The sequence below is a fragment of the Rhinopithecus bieti genome, unplaced genomic scaffold (genome assembly GCF_001698545.2).
Source record: "Rhinopithecus bieti isolate Rb0 unplaced genomic scaffold, ASM169854v2 scaffold_57210, whole genome shotgun sequence".
Lineage (NCBI taxonomy): Eukaryota > Metazoa > Chordata > Mammalia > Primates > Cercopithecidae > Rhinopithecus > Rhinopithecus bieti.
This window is the reverse complement of record NW_016823439.1, coordinates 969,773-988,376: the sequence shown is the minus strand read 5'-3', so window position 1 is coordinate 988,376 and position 18,604 is coordinate 969,773. Positions and strand designations below refer to the sequence as shown.

Sequence of the window (18,604 nt, the reverse complement as noted above, 5' to 3'; positions counted from 1 at the left end):
TTTTTTTTTTTTTTGAGACAGAGTCTTGCTCTGTTGCCCAGACTGGAGTACAGTGGTGCAATCTTGGCTCACTGCAATCTCTGCTTCCCAGGTTCAAGCTATTTTCTCGTGCCTTAGCCTCCCAAGTAGTTGGGACTACAGGTGTGCGTCACCATGCCTAGCTAATTTTTGTATTTTTAGTAGAGATGGGGTTTTACTATGTTGGCCAGGCTGATCTCGAACTCCTGACCTCAGGTGATCCATCCTCCTCAGTAGTCCTAACTACTCAGGAGGTTGAGGCAGGAGAATCACTGGAACCCAGGATGTGGAGGTTGCAGTGAGCCGAGATTGTGCCATTGCACTCCAGCCTGGGCAACAAGAGTGAAAACTCTGTCTCAAAAAAAAAAAAAGAAAAAAAAACTATGGAAATATCTGAGATGTCCTAGTCAAGGTGTCAAATGGTTAACTGGATATTCTAGTCTGGCATTTGAGATGTTAGGAAATTTGGAAGTTGCAAATGTATGAATGATATTTAAAGCTACAAAAATAGAAAAGACCACTGATACAGTTTCGATATTTCAAATTTCATGTTAAAATCTGATCCCCAGTATTCAAGGTGGGGCCTGGTTTGGGTCATGGAAGCAGATCCCTCATGAATGGCTTGGTGTAGTCCTTGTGGTAATGAGTTAATTTTTGTGCCATTAGTTCCTGTGAGATCTGATTATTAAATTAAAAAGAGCTGGGCACCTCCTACCCTCTCTCTCTCATTTTCCAACGTGTGATCTCCACATGAGGGCTCCCTTTTGCCTTCTGCAATGAGTGGAAGCTTCTTAAGCTCTCACAAGAAGCAGATGCTGGTGCCGTGCTTCTTATGCAGCTGCAGAACTGTGAGCCAAATAAACCTTTTTTCATTATAATTTACCCAGCTTCAGGTATTCCTTTATAGCAATTCAAAACAGACTAAGACAATCATATAGGGAGAAAACATAAAAAGAGAATTGCTCTAGATCAGTGATATCTATGTGCCTCCTGGCTTCCCCCTCTGGGAACGAGAAGATTATCCTATGCCACACCATTGTATATTGGGTTATAGTGGGAAAGGGAGTAGATAAATTGCCTCTTTAGTTCACAGGTTTTCAGTCAAGTGGAACAATAGTTAAGGAGCTGTCATTAAGAAACTAGCACTCCAGGCCAGGGGTGGTGGCTCACACCTGTAATCCCAGCACTTTGGGAGGCTGAGGTGGGCGGGTCACAAGGTCAGGAGTTTGAGACCAGCCTGGTCAACAGGGTGAAACTCTGTCTCTACCAAAAATAATAAAAAAAAAAAATTAGCTGGGTGTGGTGGTGGGAACCTGTAATCTCACTACTAGGGAGGCTGAGGCAGAAGAGTCACTTGAACCTGGGATGTGGAGGTTGCAGTGAGCTGAGATCATGCCGCTGCACTCCAGCCCAGGTGACAGTGCAAGACTCTGTCTCAAAACAAACGAACAAACAAACAAACAAAAAGGAAACAAAAAACTAGTACTCCAGCCCCACAGGCTTCCCTTGGCAGATATCTCTGTGAGCCACCGCCAGCAGGCACACCCCCAAGCAGTAACATTCCCATGCCCGTAACCTGATAAACAGCCTTACAGGCCCATTCCTGGAGGACATGACCCTAGGCCTGCCCATGCCGAGGGCCTGAGAAACACGCTGGCAGGTCTTCTTCCAGTGGATATGACCCCATGTTGGCCAAGAAACTGTGTGCCTGCACCCAGAAGAGGAACAGCCTGGAGGTCCCACCCCAGGTTGTCATACCTCCAAGCTGGGCAGCCATGCACATGTGCCCCCAGCCAGAGTAACAGTCCATGGCCACAGCCTCAGCAAGCTAGACCCCAAGCTGGTCAACCCATGATGTGCATACACATGTCCCTGACCTAAGAAATAGTCCAATGGTCCCAACCCCAGTAAAGCTACATGACTGCTGCCATAAACTCTAACAGCCTAGGCCATTGGGACACTCAGAAACATTACTAGTGCAGATTACAGCAAAAGAAACTACACCACCGTGTCCACCTAGAACCATAGCCACTGCAGCCATCCAAATGACACCCCAAGACCCATCCACATGACTAAATCTTTCCCTATGAAAGCTACTCCATAACATTGGAAGAAGTGACTGTTCTACCAGATGTGTAGAAATCAACATAGGGACACATCAAATGTGAAAAACTGAGGAAACATGACTCCTCCAAATGCATACAATAATTTTCCAGGAACAAACTCCAATCATAAGGAATATGTAAAATGTCAGAAAAAGAATTCAAAATAATAATCTTTTCTTAAAAATTTGAGATGAAGGTCTCACAATGTTGCATAGGCTGGAGTGCAGTGGCTATTCACAGGCATGATCCTACTACTAATCGGCATAGGTGTTTTGATCTGCTCCATTTATCGTTCTTTCTTTTCTTTTTTTTTTTAAGAGAGTCTCACTCTGTTGCCCAGGCTGGAGTGCAGTGGTACAATCTTGGCTCCCTGCAACATCCACCTCCTGGGCTTAAGCAATTCTCCCACCTCAGCCCCCCAAGTAGCTGGAACTACAGACATGAGCCACCAGCCTAATTTTCATATTTTTTATAGAGGTGAGGTTTCACCATGTTGCCCAGGCTGGTCTCGAACTCCCAAGCTCCAGCAATTCACCCATCTCAGCCTCTCAAATTGCTGAAATTATAGGTGTGAGCCACCACACCTGGCTGACCGGCTCTATTTCTGACCTGAGCTGGTTCATCCCTCCCTAAGCAACCTGATGGTTCTCTGCTTCCAGAAGGTCACCATATTTGTGCCAAACTTAGTGTAGACACCAGATTAGCATAGTACACTACAGGCCAGAACTCGTGGACTCAGGTAATCCTCCTGCTGCAGCCTCCCAAGGAGCCGGGACTATAGGCATGAGCCATCACACGTGGCTCAAAATAATCATCTTAAGGAAACGCAATGAGATACAATATAATACATATAGAACAGTTAACAAAAATCAGAGAAATTCAACAGAGATATCATAAAAAACCAAACAGGAATCTTAGAGCTGAAGAATTCAATGAATGAAATAAAAAATACAATAAGGAGCTTCAACAGCAGACTAGACCAAACAGAAGAAAAAATTTTTGAACTTGAAGACAAGTCTTTTGAAAAAATTCAGGCAGAAAAAAAAAAGAAAGAAAAGAAAAAAGAATGAAAAAAGCATATAGGATTTATGGAACACCATTAAGCAAACAAATAATTGCATTATGGGCATTGCAGAAGGAGAAGAAAAGAGAGATGGTATAGAAAATATATTTAATTGACATAATAGCTGAAAACTTCCTAGGTCTTAGGAGAGACATGGATATTCAGATCCAGGAAGCTGGAAAGTTCCCAAATAGATTCAACCCAAACAAGTCTTCTCTAAGGCACATTACAGTCAAAAAATAATTTTTTTTTTGAGATGGAGTTTCATTCTTGTAGCCCAGGCTAGAGTGCAATGGTGTAATTTTCAGCTCACTGCAACCTCTGTCTCCCGGGTTCAAGTAATTCTCCTGCCTCAGCCTCCAGAGTAGCTTGGATTACATGCACCCACCATCATGCCCAGCTAATTTTTGTATTTTTAGTAGAGACAGGGTTTCACCATGTTGGTCAGGCTGGTCTCAAACTCTTAACTTTAGGTGATCCACCTGCCTTGGCCTCCCAAAGTGCTGGGAATACAGGCATGAGCCACCACACCAAGCTGTCAAATCATCAAAAGGCAAAGATAAAGAAATAATTCTAAAAGAGAATTCCTTTTCAAAAGAAAAGCATCAAGTCACATATAAGGGAATCTGCATTAGACTAGCAGCAGATTTCTCAGCAGAAACTTTACAGGCCAGGAGAGAAAGGGATGATATAGTCAAAGTATAGAAGGAAAAAAAACCCAGCTAGCCAAGAATATTATACCCAGGAAAGCTATTCTTCAAAAATGAAGGAGAAATAAAATCTTTCCTGGACAAGCAAAAAATAAGAGAATTCATCACCACTAGTCCAGTCCAGGAGAAACATTCAAGGGAGTCTTACACCTGGAAGTAAAAAGATAACTGCCCTCATGAAAATATGCGAAATTATAAAATTCACCAGGAGAGCCAACAGACAAAGGAGAAACAGAAAGGAATAAATAATCTTATCACTACAGAAAACTACCCAACTACAAAAATAAATAATAAGAGGGGAAGGAACAAAGGTTACACAAAATAATCAGAAAACAATCAATAAATGTCTGGAATAAGTCCTCATCTATTAATAATAATCTTGAATGTAAAATGGATAAAATTCCCAATTAAAAGAAACTGGCTGAATGAATTTAAACAACAACAAAACAAACAAAAGCAAAACAAACAAAAACAAAAACAAGACCCAATTATATGCTGTCTACAAGAAACTCACCTCATCTGTAAGGACATACACAGACTGAAAGTGAAGGGATGGAAAGAGATATTCCACGCAAATGGAAACCAAAAGCAAGCAGGAATAGCTATATTTACATCAGCTAAAACAGACTTTAAGTCAAAAGCTATAAAAAGAGACAAAGAAGGACATTATATAGTAATAAAGGGATCAAATCAAGAAGCTATAACAATTGTAAATATACATGCACCTAAGACCAGCACACCCATATTCATAAAGAAAATATTATTAGATCTAAAGGAAGAGACAGATGCCAATACAATAACTGTTGGGGACTTCAACACCCAACTCAGCATTGGAGAAATCATCTAGGCAGAAAATCAACAAAGAAATATCAGATAAACCATAGCATAGCCCTAACAAACATTTACAGAACATTTTACACAACAGCTGCAGAATACGCATTCTTTTTATTAGCACATGGAACATTCTCCAGGATTGACTATATGTTAGGACACAGAACAAGGCTAACTACATTTTTTTAATTGAAGTCATATCAAGTATCTTATCTGACCACAATGGAATAAAACTGGAAACCAACAACAAGTGAAACATTCAAAATTACACAAATACATGGAAATTAAACAACATGCTCCTAAACAACCAATGGGTGAAGGAAGAAATTAAGAAGGAAATTGACTAATTCCTTGAAACAAATGAAAACAGAAACACAACATACCAAAACCTATGGGACTTAGCCAAAGCAGTATATAATATGTCTCTGCAGTAAAAAATCTATGAAAATTGAAATTAAATTTTTAAAAACTTCCTGTGACCATAAGGCTCCAGTGTTAAACATTTTCTTTTTCATTGCATTATCAGTATAATTATTGGTACACAAATGATCTAATATAGTATAGATTTTGATAAACATAAAATTAAACTTTTATTTGGAGGTTTTTTTTTTTTTTTTTTAAGGGAAGAAACCTTACCTAAGAAATCTTATCTGCCACGGTCTTGGCCTCAATGAGATCTTGGATCTCAAGCCTGAGCCTAATGCCATCATGGGATTAGACTTTGGGAAATCTTAGGGGATGTGGGTGAGTGTATTTAGCACATGGGAAGGATGTGAATTGTGTGGCCAGAAAAGACTGTGGCAGATCATTTTTTAAAAGGCCACAACAATATTTCTGGTCCCATATGCTATTTTAGAACTTTGCCATTCCCCATAAAAAAACAGAGTCTGTTTCCCTTCCTAACCTAAACATGGGTGAGGTGTGGTGACTATTCAGATGAAAAAAATGTAGCAAAAGTGATACTGTATGACTTTTAAAGTTTGTTCACAAAAGGCCATGGCTTCCTCTTTCTTCCTCTGTCTCCCTCTGGATACTTGCTCTTGATACTCAGCCAAGCCATCAAGCCACGAGGAAGCCCAAACTAGCTCATGTGGAGAAACCACATGAACAGGCTCATGTGGATGTAGCCTGAGGTCCCCCGGCAGTAGCCATTATCAATTGCCTGACATGTAAGTTCACAAGCCTTCAGATGATTCCAATTCCCCAGCCTAAGTCTTCCAACTGAGGCCCCAGTTGGAACAGAGATAAGGGACCTTGCTTTACCCAGTTTTAATTTCTGACTGAAAGACACTGTGAGCATAACAAATAATTGTTTTATGCCACTAAGTTTTGTGGTAACTCGCAATACAGTGACAATAACTGAAAACCCAATATTTAGAAGCTTAGTAGAAGATAAGGGACCTATAAAAACTAAAGAGAAATGGCAAAATCTGTAAAAGGAGAACCGAGATAGTAGAGAGTATTTGAAGGAGGGAGTAGTGAACTCTGTCAATTGCTGAGAGGTCAAATAAGTGGGAAAAAAAAAAAACAGCCAGGTGCAGTGGCTCATACCTGTAATCCCAGCCCCTTGGGAGGCCAAGGTGGGTGGATCACCTGAGACCAGGACTTCAAGATCAGCCTGGCCAACATGGCGAAACCCTATCTCTACCAAAAATACAAAAATTGTGGTGTTGCACACCTATAATCCCAGCTACTTGGGTGGCTGAGGCATGAGAATTGCCTGAACCCAAGAGGCAGAGGTTGCAGAGAGCTGAGATCACGCCACTGTACTCCAGCCTGGGTGACAGAGTGAGACTGTCTCAAAAAAAAAAAAAGGCCAGGCTCATGGCTCACGTCTGTAATCCCAGCACTTTGGAAGACTGAGGTGGGCAGATCACGAGATCAGGAGTTTGAGAACAGCCTGACCAACATGGTGAAACACTGTGTCTACTAAAAATACAAAAATTAGCTGGCGCGGTGGCACACACCTGTAATCCCAGCGACTCGGGAGGCTGAGGCAGAAGAATTGCTTGAACCCAGGAGGTGGAGGTTGTGGTGAGCTGAGATCATGCCACTGCACTCCACACTCAAGCCTGGGCACCAGAGCAAGACTCTGTCTAAAAACAAAAAACAAAACAAAACAAAAAAAAAACAGAAAAATAACTATCTTTTCAAGAAATGGTCAAATGGTGCTGGAAAAATTGGATATCCACATGCAAAATAATCAAGTTGGATCCCTTCCTTACACCATAAACAAAAATTAACGCCAAATGCATCATAGACCTAAATGTAAAGCTAAAACTACATAAAACTCCTAAAAGAAAAACATTGGAGTAAATCTTCATGACCTTGGATTAGGCAATAGTTTTCTTAGATCTGACACCAAAAGCACAAGCAGAAAAGAAAAAGATGTTAAATTGGACTACATCAAAATTTAAAACTTTTGTATCACAAATCAGTAAAGTGAAAAGACAACCCACAGACTGGTAGAAAATATTTGCAAATCTGCCAGGCATAGTGGCTTATGTTTGTAATTTTGGTACTTTGCGACAGTAAGGTTGGGGCCAGGAGTTTGAGATCAGCCTGGGCAACTTAACAAGATCCTGTCTCAAAAACAAACAACAAAAAAATAGCTGGGTATGGTGGGCACACCTGTAGTCCCAGCTACTTGGGAGGCTGAGGCAGGAAGATCGCTTAAGCCCAGGAGTCTGAGGCTGCAGTGAGCCATAATCATCGTTATATTACAGCCCAAGAGACAGTGAGACCCTGTCTCAAAACAAAAAAAAATTGCAAATCATATATCTAATGAGACTGGTATCCTGAATATGTAATGAATCCTTATATTTCAGTAATAAAAAGACAACCCAAAGGGACTGAATAGGCTTTTTTCCAAAGAAGATATACAAATGGCCAATAAGCACATGAAAAGATGTGCAATATCTGTGACAATAATTGGAAATATATATTTGTCCTCTTCCTTGGTTCCTGACACAGAGCCCCTAAAACCCTTTTGATTTCCTGAATGATAGGGGTACTAGAAGCATCTTCTAATATTTAGTCCTTGAACCTGGTTTCTGACATAGAGCTTCTATGTCAGAGCTTGGAATTTCCTGTATGGTCTATGAATGCCTTTTGGTCTTATGAAGCAGTTCTTGGTGGGCTACTGGATAGCTTCAGGATGGGAATTGGTCATCAGAAAGACCAACCCATAATAAGAGGCCTGCAATATTCAACTCTATTCTCATTTTCTAGGGAAGGGAGAGAGATGGGAGATTGACAATTATATGAACATGCCTACATGATGAAGCCTCCATGCAAATCCCTAAAAGATGGGATTTTGGGAGCTTCTGGTTTGGTGAACGTAACTATGTGCCACCTCCAACAGAACCTCTTATGTTTGGGATCCTTCCCCTTCAGGACCTCACACTGTGTATCTCTCTTTATCTGGCCGCTCATTTGTATCCTTTATAATATCCTTTCACAAACCAGTAAACATAAGTGAATGTTTCCCTGAATTTTTAAGACATTATAGCAAATTACTTAACTTGGGAGAAGGTTGTATGAACCCTTGATTTATAACCAGTTGGTCAGAAGTTGAGGAGGTCCAGACTTTTAACTGGCATCTGAGGTGGGGCATCTTGCAGAACTGAGCCCGTATCCTGTGGGGTCTGTTGTAACTCCAGGCAATTAGTGTCAGAATTGAGTTAAATTGTAAGACACCTAATTGATATCCAGGGAGGAATGGAGAATTGGTTGGTGGGAAAACCCCACACACATTTAGTGTCAGAAGTGTGTGAGGCTGGGCAAGGTGGCTCACGTCTGTAATCCCAACAATTTGGGATCACAGGATCACCTGAGGTCAGGAGTTCGAGACCGGCCTGGCCAACACGGTGAAACCCCGTCTCTACTAAAAATACACAAATTAACTGGGTGTGGTGGCACACCTATAATCCCAGCTACTTGGGAGGCTGAGGCAGTAGAATCGCTTGAACCCGGGAGGTGGAGGTTGCAGTAAGCAGAGATCATGCCACTGCACTCCAGACTGTATGAGAGTGAGACTCAGTCTCGGAAAAAAAAAAAAAAAAGCAGTGTGTGATTATCATTAGTCATTAGGGAAATGCTAATCAAAACCACAATGAGAAACCATTTCACATCCACTAGGATAGCTATAATAAAATAGCTATAACAAAAAAGACAATTAGTAATAACAGGTGTTGGCAACTATATGGATACATGGAACTCTGGTACATTGCTAGTGGAGATGTAAAGTGGTACAGTTGTAGGCCGGGCGCGGTGGCTCAAGCCTGTAATCCCAGCACTTTGGGAGGCCGAGGTGGGCGGATCAGGAGGTCGGGAGAACGAGACCATCCTGGCTAACATGGTGAAACCCCGTCTCTATTAAAAAATACAAAAAACTAGCCAGGCGAGGTGGCGGGCGCCTGTAGTCCCAGCTACTTGGGAGGATGGGGCAGGAGAATGGCGTAAACCCGGGAGACGGAGCTTGCAGTGAGCCGAGATCGCACCACTGCACTCCAGCCTGGGCGACAAAGCAAGACTCCGTCTCAAAAAAAACAAAAAAAAGTGGTACAGCTGCTTTGGCAGTTCCTTAACATTTTAAACATAAAGTTACCATATGGCCAGCCCAGCAATTCCACTTCTAGGTATATATGCATGAGAAATAAAAACATATATCCACAAAAAACTCGTACATTAATGTGCATAGCAGCATTGTTTATAATCGCCAAATAGTAAAAACAACCAAGTGTCAATCAATTGATGGATAAATAAAATGCAATATATTCATACAATGGAATATTAGCCATAAAAAGGAATGAAGCGGCCGGGCGCGGTGGCTCAAGCCTGTAATCCCAGCACTTTGGGAGGCCGAGATGGGTGGATCACGAGGTCAGGAGATCGAGACCATCCTGGCTAACACGGTGAAACCCCGTCTCTACTAAAAAATACAAAAAACTAGCCCGGCGAGGTGGCTGGTGCCTGTAGTCCCAGCTACTCCGGAGGCTGAGACAGGAGAATGGCGTGAACCCAGGAGGCGGAGCTTGCAGTGAGCTGAGATCCGGCCACTGCACTCCAGCCTGGGCGACAGAGCCAGACTCCGTCTCAAAAAAAAAAAAAAAGGAATGAAGCACTTACACATGCTACAATGTGGATGAACCTTGAAAACACTATGGATAACAATAGAAGCCACTCACAAAGACCACTTATTATAGAATTTGTAATTCTATAACAAGAATTATATGAAAAGCCCAGAATAGGAAATTTATAGAAGCAGAGAGTAGTGGTAGCTTAGGGCTGGAGGGGTGGTGGGAATGAGGAGTGACTGCTAATAGGTAGGGGGTTTCTTTCTGGGGTGATGAAAATTTTCTGGAACTTAGGGTGATGGATGAACAACTGTGACTATATTAAAATCCTTGAATTGTACACTTTTTTAAAAAGGCAAGTCATGTGAAGCAGTGGGAGTAGAGAAGGAACAAAGAAAACTATGACTGGTTGTGATCAGTAAGTTGTAAACTTTAAATGGGTAACTTTTATATTATGTGAATTATATCTCAATAAAGACAATAAAAAAATTACTGACTTTGTTAAGAACCATTGAATAGTAAAAGTGAAAATCAGGCTAGAATGGGTTACGGAGTGGGGGGCAGGGAGATTTGGCACAGAGGGGAAACAGAGATATGGGGCAGTAACTGATAGGGGATAGGGGAAAGGGAAAGTCTGCTGTTGTTTTAGAATGGTGTGGAATTTGACTGTAGGATGAGGCACATTTCCTTAGTTGGAAAAAGAAGAAAATCAATACAGACGCAAGTACATTTTTAGATGTTAGCAGGAAACGACGGGTATTCCCATTTAATGATTTGAAACAACAAATATTTACTGAGGCCTACCAGGCACTGTTCTATTGCTCAGGATATATATAAACCAAAAAGAAAAAAAAACTGCCCTCTTAGAGCTTACATTCTAAAGAAGGACTTCTCAATGAAGTATGAGGCAAGATCCATTTTCAAAACTTTCTCATGCATCAGAATCACCTGCAGGGCTTCTTAGAACACAGATTGCTGGGCCCCATCCACAGAGTTTCTCACGCAGTAAGCCTGATGTGAGGCCTGTGAATTTTCGTATTTGACAAGTTAAACATGAACCCATGCTGCTGGTCTGGGAACCACATTTGGAGAGTCACTGGATTAAATCACAAACTAGGTCATGAGGGTAGAAAGGGAGGAGGAGGGATGAAGTCAATGTCGATATGAAATAGTCATATCAGAAAGTAGTAGGACTGTCACACAGTGCTAAGAGACTGTGGGAAGTTTGAGATAATTTTTAAATAAAACCAGTTTTTCTGATGGCATGACTTTTCATCTATGTTGGCACATGCATAGGTAGAAAGAACCATCTAGTTCATCAAGAGTCGCAAGATTGGCGGTTTATTTGAGGTTCGTTTTTGGTTTTTATTTGTGTGTTTTCTTTTTTTGTTGTTTTGTTTTTTATTTCCGTTTTAGAGAAATGTCTCTGACAAGAAGGATTTGGGGTTTTGCAAGGTAGCACTATAAAGTGAAGGAGAGAAATGGAGATTTGGAATTTTCATTTTTGATTTTTGAGACAGGGTCTCACTGTATCACCCAGGCTGGAGCACAGTGGCACAATCTCGGCTCACTGCAATTTTCGCCCCCTGCCAGATTTGTTATCTTTTTTTTATTCACTTTTTATTTTATTCAATTATCTTTGGCTAGAGATTTGGTATCTTTAAAAAAAAATTTTTTTTTTAACTTATTTTTAGAGACAGAATGTTGCTGTGTTTTCCAGGCTGGAGTGCAGTGGCACAATCATAGCTCAGTGCAGCCTTGAACTCCTGGGCTAAAGAGATCCTCCCACCTCAACCTCCTGAGTAACTGGGATTACAGAGAGCCACTGCATCACACAGAATTGAATATCTTTTTAAGATATTCAAATCTTAAAGAACAGACTTGAGTTGTAAATCAATGTGGTCTAAATGTAATTAAAGAATTGTAGGTGGGAGTACTTGGGCACAAAATCTAGGGCAGAATGTTGTAGTTTGAGAGCAGGATGCTTGTGTACAAGATTTTTGAGCCGATGCAATTTTTGATAACAAGGTCTAGATGACTCCAAGTAAGTGAGTGGTTCAGGAATACATAAAATGGCAATGCTTACATTCTATGTCTTCGAGGAAAAAAAATTAGAAAATTATTTGATTATTCATTAATATTTCTTTTTCTTTTTTGAGACAAGAGTCTTGCTGTGTTGCCCAGACTGGAGTGTAGTGGTGCAATCATAGCTCATTGCAGCCTCAAACTCCTGGGCTCAAGCAATCCTCCCACCTCAGCCTCCTGTGGAGCTACGACTACAGGTGCAAGCCACCATGACCCATGCCCCCTTTTTTGGTTTTTAGAGACATAGTCTCACTATGTTGCCCAGTCTAGTCTTGAATTCCTGCTCTCAAGCGATCTTCCCACCTCAGCCTCCCAAAGTACTTACAGGTGTGAGCCACTGCACCCAGCTATTCATCAGTATTTTTCAAATTGCAGTTTATGATCCATTAGTGGGTAATTAAATTAATGTATGAATTGTGACCAGCATTTTTTTTTTTTGTTTTTTGAGATGAAGTCTCACTCTTGTCCCCCAGGCTGGAGAGCAATGGCACGATCTTGGCTCACTGCAACCTCTGCCTCCCGGGTTCAAGCAATTCTCCTGCCTCAGCCTCCCAAGCACCTGGGATTACAGGCGCCTGCCACCACGCCCAGCCAATTTTTGTATTTTTAGTAGAGACGGGGTTTCACCATGTTGGCCAGAATGGTCTCGATCACTTGACCTCATGATCCGCCCACCTCAGCCTCCCAAAGTGCTGGGATTACAGGTGCGAGCCACCGCACCTGGCATGACCAGCATTTTTTAAAGAAAATAGAATAAGGTGCATGAGGTAAAGTATTGTTTCACATATATATATGTAGGTAAGTATATGCTGAATTATGATGAAAAAAATTTAAAGCTACTACTCTTTAACAATTATGAAATAAATTGATGGGATCCCTTTAAAATTCAAATGCTTTAAAAACAATGTTACCATGTCTCCTTCCATGCTATGGAGATTAACTGAATTTTTCTTGATGAGTCAAAATGTTTCTTCACAGACCTAATCTCTTTGTAAAAATTGCTTATCTTTACATTTCTGTCAAGTCTTACTCTGATTAACTTGATGCATTCCAAATGTTTTACCTATGTGAACTTTTAGTATATAGTTATGGAATTTACTGAGTTGTTTTTAAATTTACATTAAAAATGATCTGGGCCGGGTGTGGTGGTACATGCCTGTAATCCCAGCACTTTGGGAGGCCGAGGTGGGTGGATCACCTGTGGTCAGGAGTTTGAGACCAGCCTGGCCAATGTGGCAAAACCCTGTCTCTACTAAAAATACAAAAATTAGCCAGGCACAGTGGCACACACCTGTAACTCCAGCTACATGGGAGGCTGAGGCACGAGAATCGCTTGAACCTGGGAGGTATAGGTTGCAGTGAGCCCCGATCACACCACTGCACTCCAGTCTGGGTGATGGAGTGAGGCTGTCTCAAAAAAAAAACCCAAAAAACAAAAATGCTCTGAAAACCTTTATTGTAATCTTGTTCCATCAGAGTTCCAAAAGAAAAGGATAACTTCTGTGTAATTATTAAACTATCTGGATGTAGATTCACCAAATATAAGAAATGAAAAGTTTAGAGAATAAGGCAAGAAACATTAGTCTCATTAATGTGTCATCTGCAATACATTTTTAGTCACAGTTAATATAATTTTTTTTACCTTTTGTCAGACAGAATGAAAATATTTTCAGTGAAGTAGGGAGGAGGATTAGCTGACTAATAGCTAGATATAAAACATCAAGCTAGATGCTTCACCCACATCAGTTATTCCTACATGTCAGAAAGCTGTAACACTTAGCATGAATAATTTTACGGTTTTGACTTTGAGTTGGAAGTGATTTCTGAAAAATCAGAATTGCAAATATATTTTAAAGCAGTCACATCAGAGAATGTTTGATACACCTCAAATAAAAGCTTATCATTAATGCTTGTCATTTTAAGAGAATCACTAGGAGTGACTAACATGATAATAACATAGCAAGTTGCTTTCTTTCATCATTTCTCTTAAAATGCTTGAAAGATCCTGATACAGAAAGTTTTAAAGTTTGGCAAATGTAATAAGCATAGCAAATATCAAAAGAGAGCCAATACTCATGGCAGTTTGGAGTACTAGGCTTATAAATGTCATTGTGTTGAGAACACTGTGGAACTGCAATATTATTAGAAATTCCTTAATATTTGCAGTATCATTTTGGGGGACTCTGTGTCCAAGTCAAATTAATCTTGTTAGGACTCTCAAATATAGTCCAAGAATAATGCTTTTCTTTTTAGGTATATAAACAGATATTTTGAAGTGCTTTCATTTTTATCTTCAAGCAATTCACATCCTGAGAACAGAAGGAAATTTTTTCCATACATACCAATTTGATGCTTTCTTGTTTGTTTTAGGTATCAAAGTACAAATTTTATATATTCATAGACAGAAATAAAATCTTTGCCTATTTTATGTCTAAGGCATATAAAAATTATATACATAAATACTTCTTAAACAATGGTGAAAATCATTAATGGGGCCTATTTAGTTTTAATTTTAAGTTTAGTCACATAAGTAACACATTCCACTTCATTAAGGCTATTTATGTTCATGAATACATATCTGAATTTCTGTGCATACTGACTTTCTTGATGTTATAAATTGTAAAGCAAAAATCCAGGCTCTATTAAAACTTCATAAATTGAGCTTTGTAGACAAAGCATGGGGTCTCGCTTGCTTTAAGCTAACAATAAGTGTTCTACAAACACACATAAAACCCCCACAAAACTTATAGTCATGAATGTTCTGACTGTTCTTTCCTGCAGCTCATGTTGGCTAGCATCATCTTTATCCTCCAGATATTTATCTTGCTTCCTCAATTCTACTTCAAAAATAGCCACAGCTGAAAACATGCTTGGTGGAAGATTTTGAATTATAAAAATGTAACTGCATTCTAATAACCTTTAATAGTTCGGTACTTTACTTACATAAATTATTTCAGTTTGTTTTAGTATCTGGGGACCGGGTTGAAGCAGGAGACAGATGTTAAATCATTATGGGAACCATTCAAGTCACTATCAGAATTAGTGGGCCAGGCGTGGTGGCGAATGCCTGTAATCCCAGCACTTTGGGAGGCCGAGGTGGGTGATCACCTGAGGTCAGGAGTTTGAGACCAGCCTGACCAACATGGTGAAATCCCCTCTCTACTAAATACAAAAAATTAGCCAGGCGTGGTGGCACACACCTGTAATCCCAGCTACTCTGGAGGCTGAGGCAGAAGAATTGCTTGAATCCAGGAGGTGGAGGTTGCAGTGAACCAAGATCGTGCTATTGCACTCCAGCCTGGGCAACAAGAGCAAAACTCCTTCTCAAAAAAAAAAAAAAAAAAAAAAAAAGAATTAGTGTATCAGCATAGACAGCCTATGAGTACTGAGCATGTTCATTTCTTATGCTCTAGGTAAGTACTGATTTCTTTAAATTTCATAATGGGGCCCAGTCATAGGAGAATCCTTAGCATTTCATTCACCTATAGTGCTTTCAGGACTTAATTATATATGGGTCCTTGTTACCTATATATTAAAGACTATTATTTATATATTCATAGATAGATACTCAGAAATCACTTTAACTTATAATTTAAACACTGTGATTTATCCATGTAACTACAAAGATAAAAACATATATATGAAGAATAATTACAGACCACTATTGACTTTGGAGCCTGAAAAGATATAGTTACACACACACGAGAGAGACCTAAAACTTCTGCCAACTTACCATTTAATTACTATTTGACTACAGTAGCAGAAATTACAAGGAGTTAGAAATTATAGCAGAACTATAAGGAGTTAGAAAGGTGGGTTCTAGTTATAGCTGGGTAACCTTAGAAAAGGTGATTAAAGTCTTTGGGTTTCAATTTCCTCAACTAGAAAATTAAGAAGTTAGAATAAAGTAACTCTAAAGTCAATTCCAGGTCTAAAATTCTACTTCTATAATTCTATTCCAAATAAGGTTTTTTAATTTCAAAGATGGGACAAAGGCAGCTTAAAAGTATAAACACACTTCAGATCCAAACAAAGGTTTTCACATAGTCCATTAGAGTGGAAACAAATGCAATATATTCTTACTATAAATAATTAGGAATACTCTGCTTTATGCTGTGGGTGTATTCTGAAACATTAAATATATATTTATTTTGATAAATGCAATCAATCTTTGCAGTGAATCCATTAGGAAAGAATCCTTCAACATTTTGTATTATTTTCTTTCTTTCTTTCCTCTTTCTTCCTTCTTCCTTCCTTCCTTCTTCCTTCCTTCCTTCCTTCCTTCCTTCCTTCTCTCCCCTCCTCCCCTCCCCGCCTCCCTCCCTCCCTCTCTCCTCTCTCTCTCTCTCTCTCTCTCTCGTCTCTCTCTCTCTCTCTCTCTTTCTCTCTTTCTTTCTTTCCAGATGGAGTCTCACTCCGTTACCCAGACTGGAGCTGCAGTGGGCCGCCATATCAGCTCACTGCCAACCTCCAGCTCCCGCGGTTCAAGCTGATTCTGCTGCCTCAGCCTCTCGGAGTAGCTGGGATTACAGGTGCCCGCCCACCACGGCCCACCTATTTTTGCTGTTTTAGTACAGAACAAGGTTTCACCATATTGCCAGGCTGCGGGGTCTGAGCTCCTGACCTCAGGTGATCACCCGGCCTCAGGCCTCCCAAAGTGCTGGGCATTACAGGCCGTGGTCACACGCCTGCCCAAGTATATATTTGTTTTCTTAAAGAGACACGCCCTATGGCCCGGGCCGCAGTTGGGGGCTCACACCTGCTAATCCAGCCACTTGGGAGGGCCAAAGCGGTGGGTGGATCACGACGTCAGGAGTGGGAGACAGCCTGGTCAAGGTGGGTGAAGTGAAACATCATCTCTACTAAAAATATAAAACTTAGATGGGTGTGGTGGTGGGCACCTGTAATCCCAGCTACTGGGGAGGCTGAGGTAGGAGAATCACTTGAACTGGGGAGGTGGAGGTTGCAGTGAGCCAAGATGGCACCACTGCACTCCAGCCTGGGTGACAGAGTGAGACTCCATCTCAAAAAAACAAAAAAAAAGAGACAGGCCTACGTGATAAATGTCATATAAAACAATATTGTTACTATACAATTTTATATTTGAAACAAAAGTGCTATTTCCTACCTCTTTTAAAATATTTATTTACAAGAGCTTATTATTCCATCTCCACTATATAGGCTGACATCAATCCAATCAATTCATATTTTCCATTAGAGAATAGGAAAGGAGTCAGATTAGATTGAATATGAAAGCTGGCTCTCTTTCAGCACTGAATATTGCCATCTTGTTATAAAGCAGGAACCACAACAGATAAATAGATTATTACAGAATAAAAACATTTAATTTGCATTCATTTTCAAATACCATGGGTGGATAATAAGTTCCTTTAGATGGACAGGATAGTATTTTAGTCAGATCTTTTTGTAAGCTGACTTGTTAGTATCTTCCACATGCATATTAAGACAATATACATTTTAAGACTGCAAACTGAATTCTTGTTATAAACCAAGACAGGAAGCATTTTCATCACAATGCCAAACCTACACAAATCACTAACGACATTATTAGGTAAATTAGAGGTTTAAAAGTACATCCTTCCTGACATTGGCAATGTGGGCGTCTGCACAGCACCCACAGCTGTGTTTCAGCAGTCTTGGCATAGCATTACTAAGGTAATAAAAATTCTTGAAGGTGGGAAGTTTCCATCAATTAACTTTGAGAGAGACTCGTCTGGAGCAGCCTCATCTCAGCCCACATATTATGATGATGCTGTCGACTCAGTATGCCCTTGCTAGGATGACAGCAGTTAAATATTGAATTTCTGATTATCCCCTCACCCCAGTTAATCATATGTATTCTAAATCTAGAATAACACATTAAGCTAAAAATAATGAAGGCAAGTTCTCCACCTGACTTAGTATTCTTTTTCTTAGTGGACTATACAGAATTAAAATCGGGGCTGAATTTAAGCTATTTTCTTTCTTTCTATAGCAACCTCTAGGAATGCCACCTGGAGTCAACTGATTGCAATGCCCACACACCACCGATTCTCTTCATTAGTTTTTCTATACCTAAACAATGTAACCTACCAAAGGACTAGTTCCTGCAGTTCTGGGTTTGGGGTTCACAACAGAAATCTCATTCCATACTGCTGCTAACAGTATAATCTTACCAACCATTTGATCACACTGATCAGGTTGACATGCAAGCAAAACCAAAGTTATCCTAAGTCTTCTGTGAATAGCAATCTAGATGTTACAAATTTACCAAAGATCAAACTACCACTACTGCTATAAGATCACAAAAATAAGAGGTCTTAGTGGTAACTATCTTTCTTGTCATCCTTTCTTCATGACGAGAAGAAATTAGATAGCACATCTTTACTGAAACAGCTCTTGTCAACATCACATAAGTGACCTTCCTTTTGCTAAATCCAATAGTCTGTTCTCAGGTCCACTTCACTCAGGAGCATTTGACTACTGATCATGTCGTCTACCTTGGTACACTTTCTAAGCTTCTATAACGTCACATTCTCCTATATTACTCCCAGGGTTCTGTCTTCTCAGTGTCCTTTGATGGTTCCTCCTCTTCTCCCTGCATTTCCGAATCCTCTTATGCCATATGTCTTTTTCTTTTTGCATAGACATCATCAACTTCTAATACAGCCTAGCCATTTATTTATTTATTTATTTATTTATTTATATTTATTT

The 18,604-nt window shown here is 40.1% G+C and overlaps 1 protein-coding gene across 1 annotated transcript in view; it reads right to left on the bottom strand.

Moving 5' to 3' along the window:
* The window catches only part of PPM1E (protein phosphatase, Mg2+/Mn2+ dependent 1E), a 231,637-nt gene that overhangs the window by 36,817 nt on the left and 176,216 nt on the right, over positions 1 to 18,604 (bottom strand). The window lies entirely within an intron of this gene.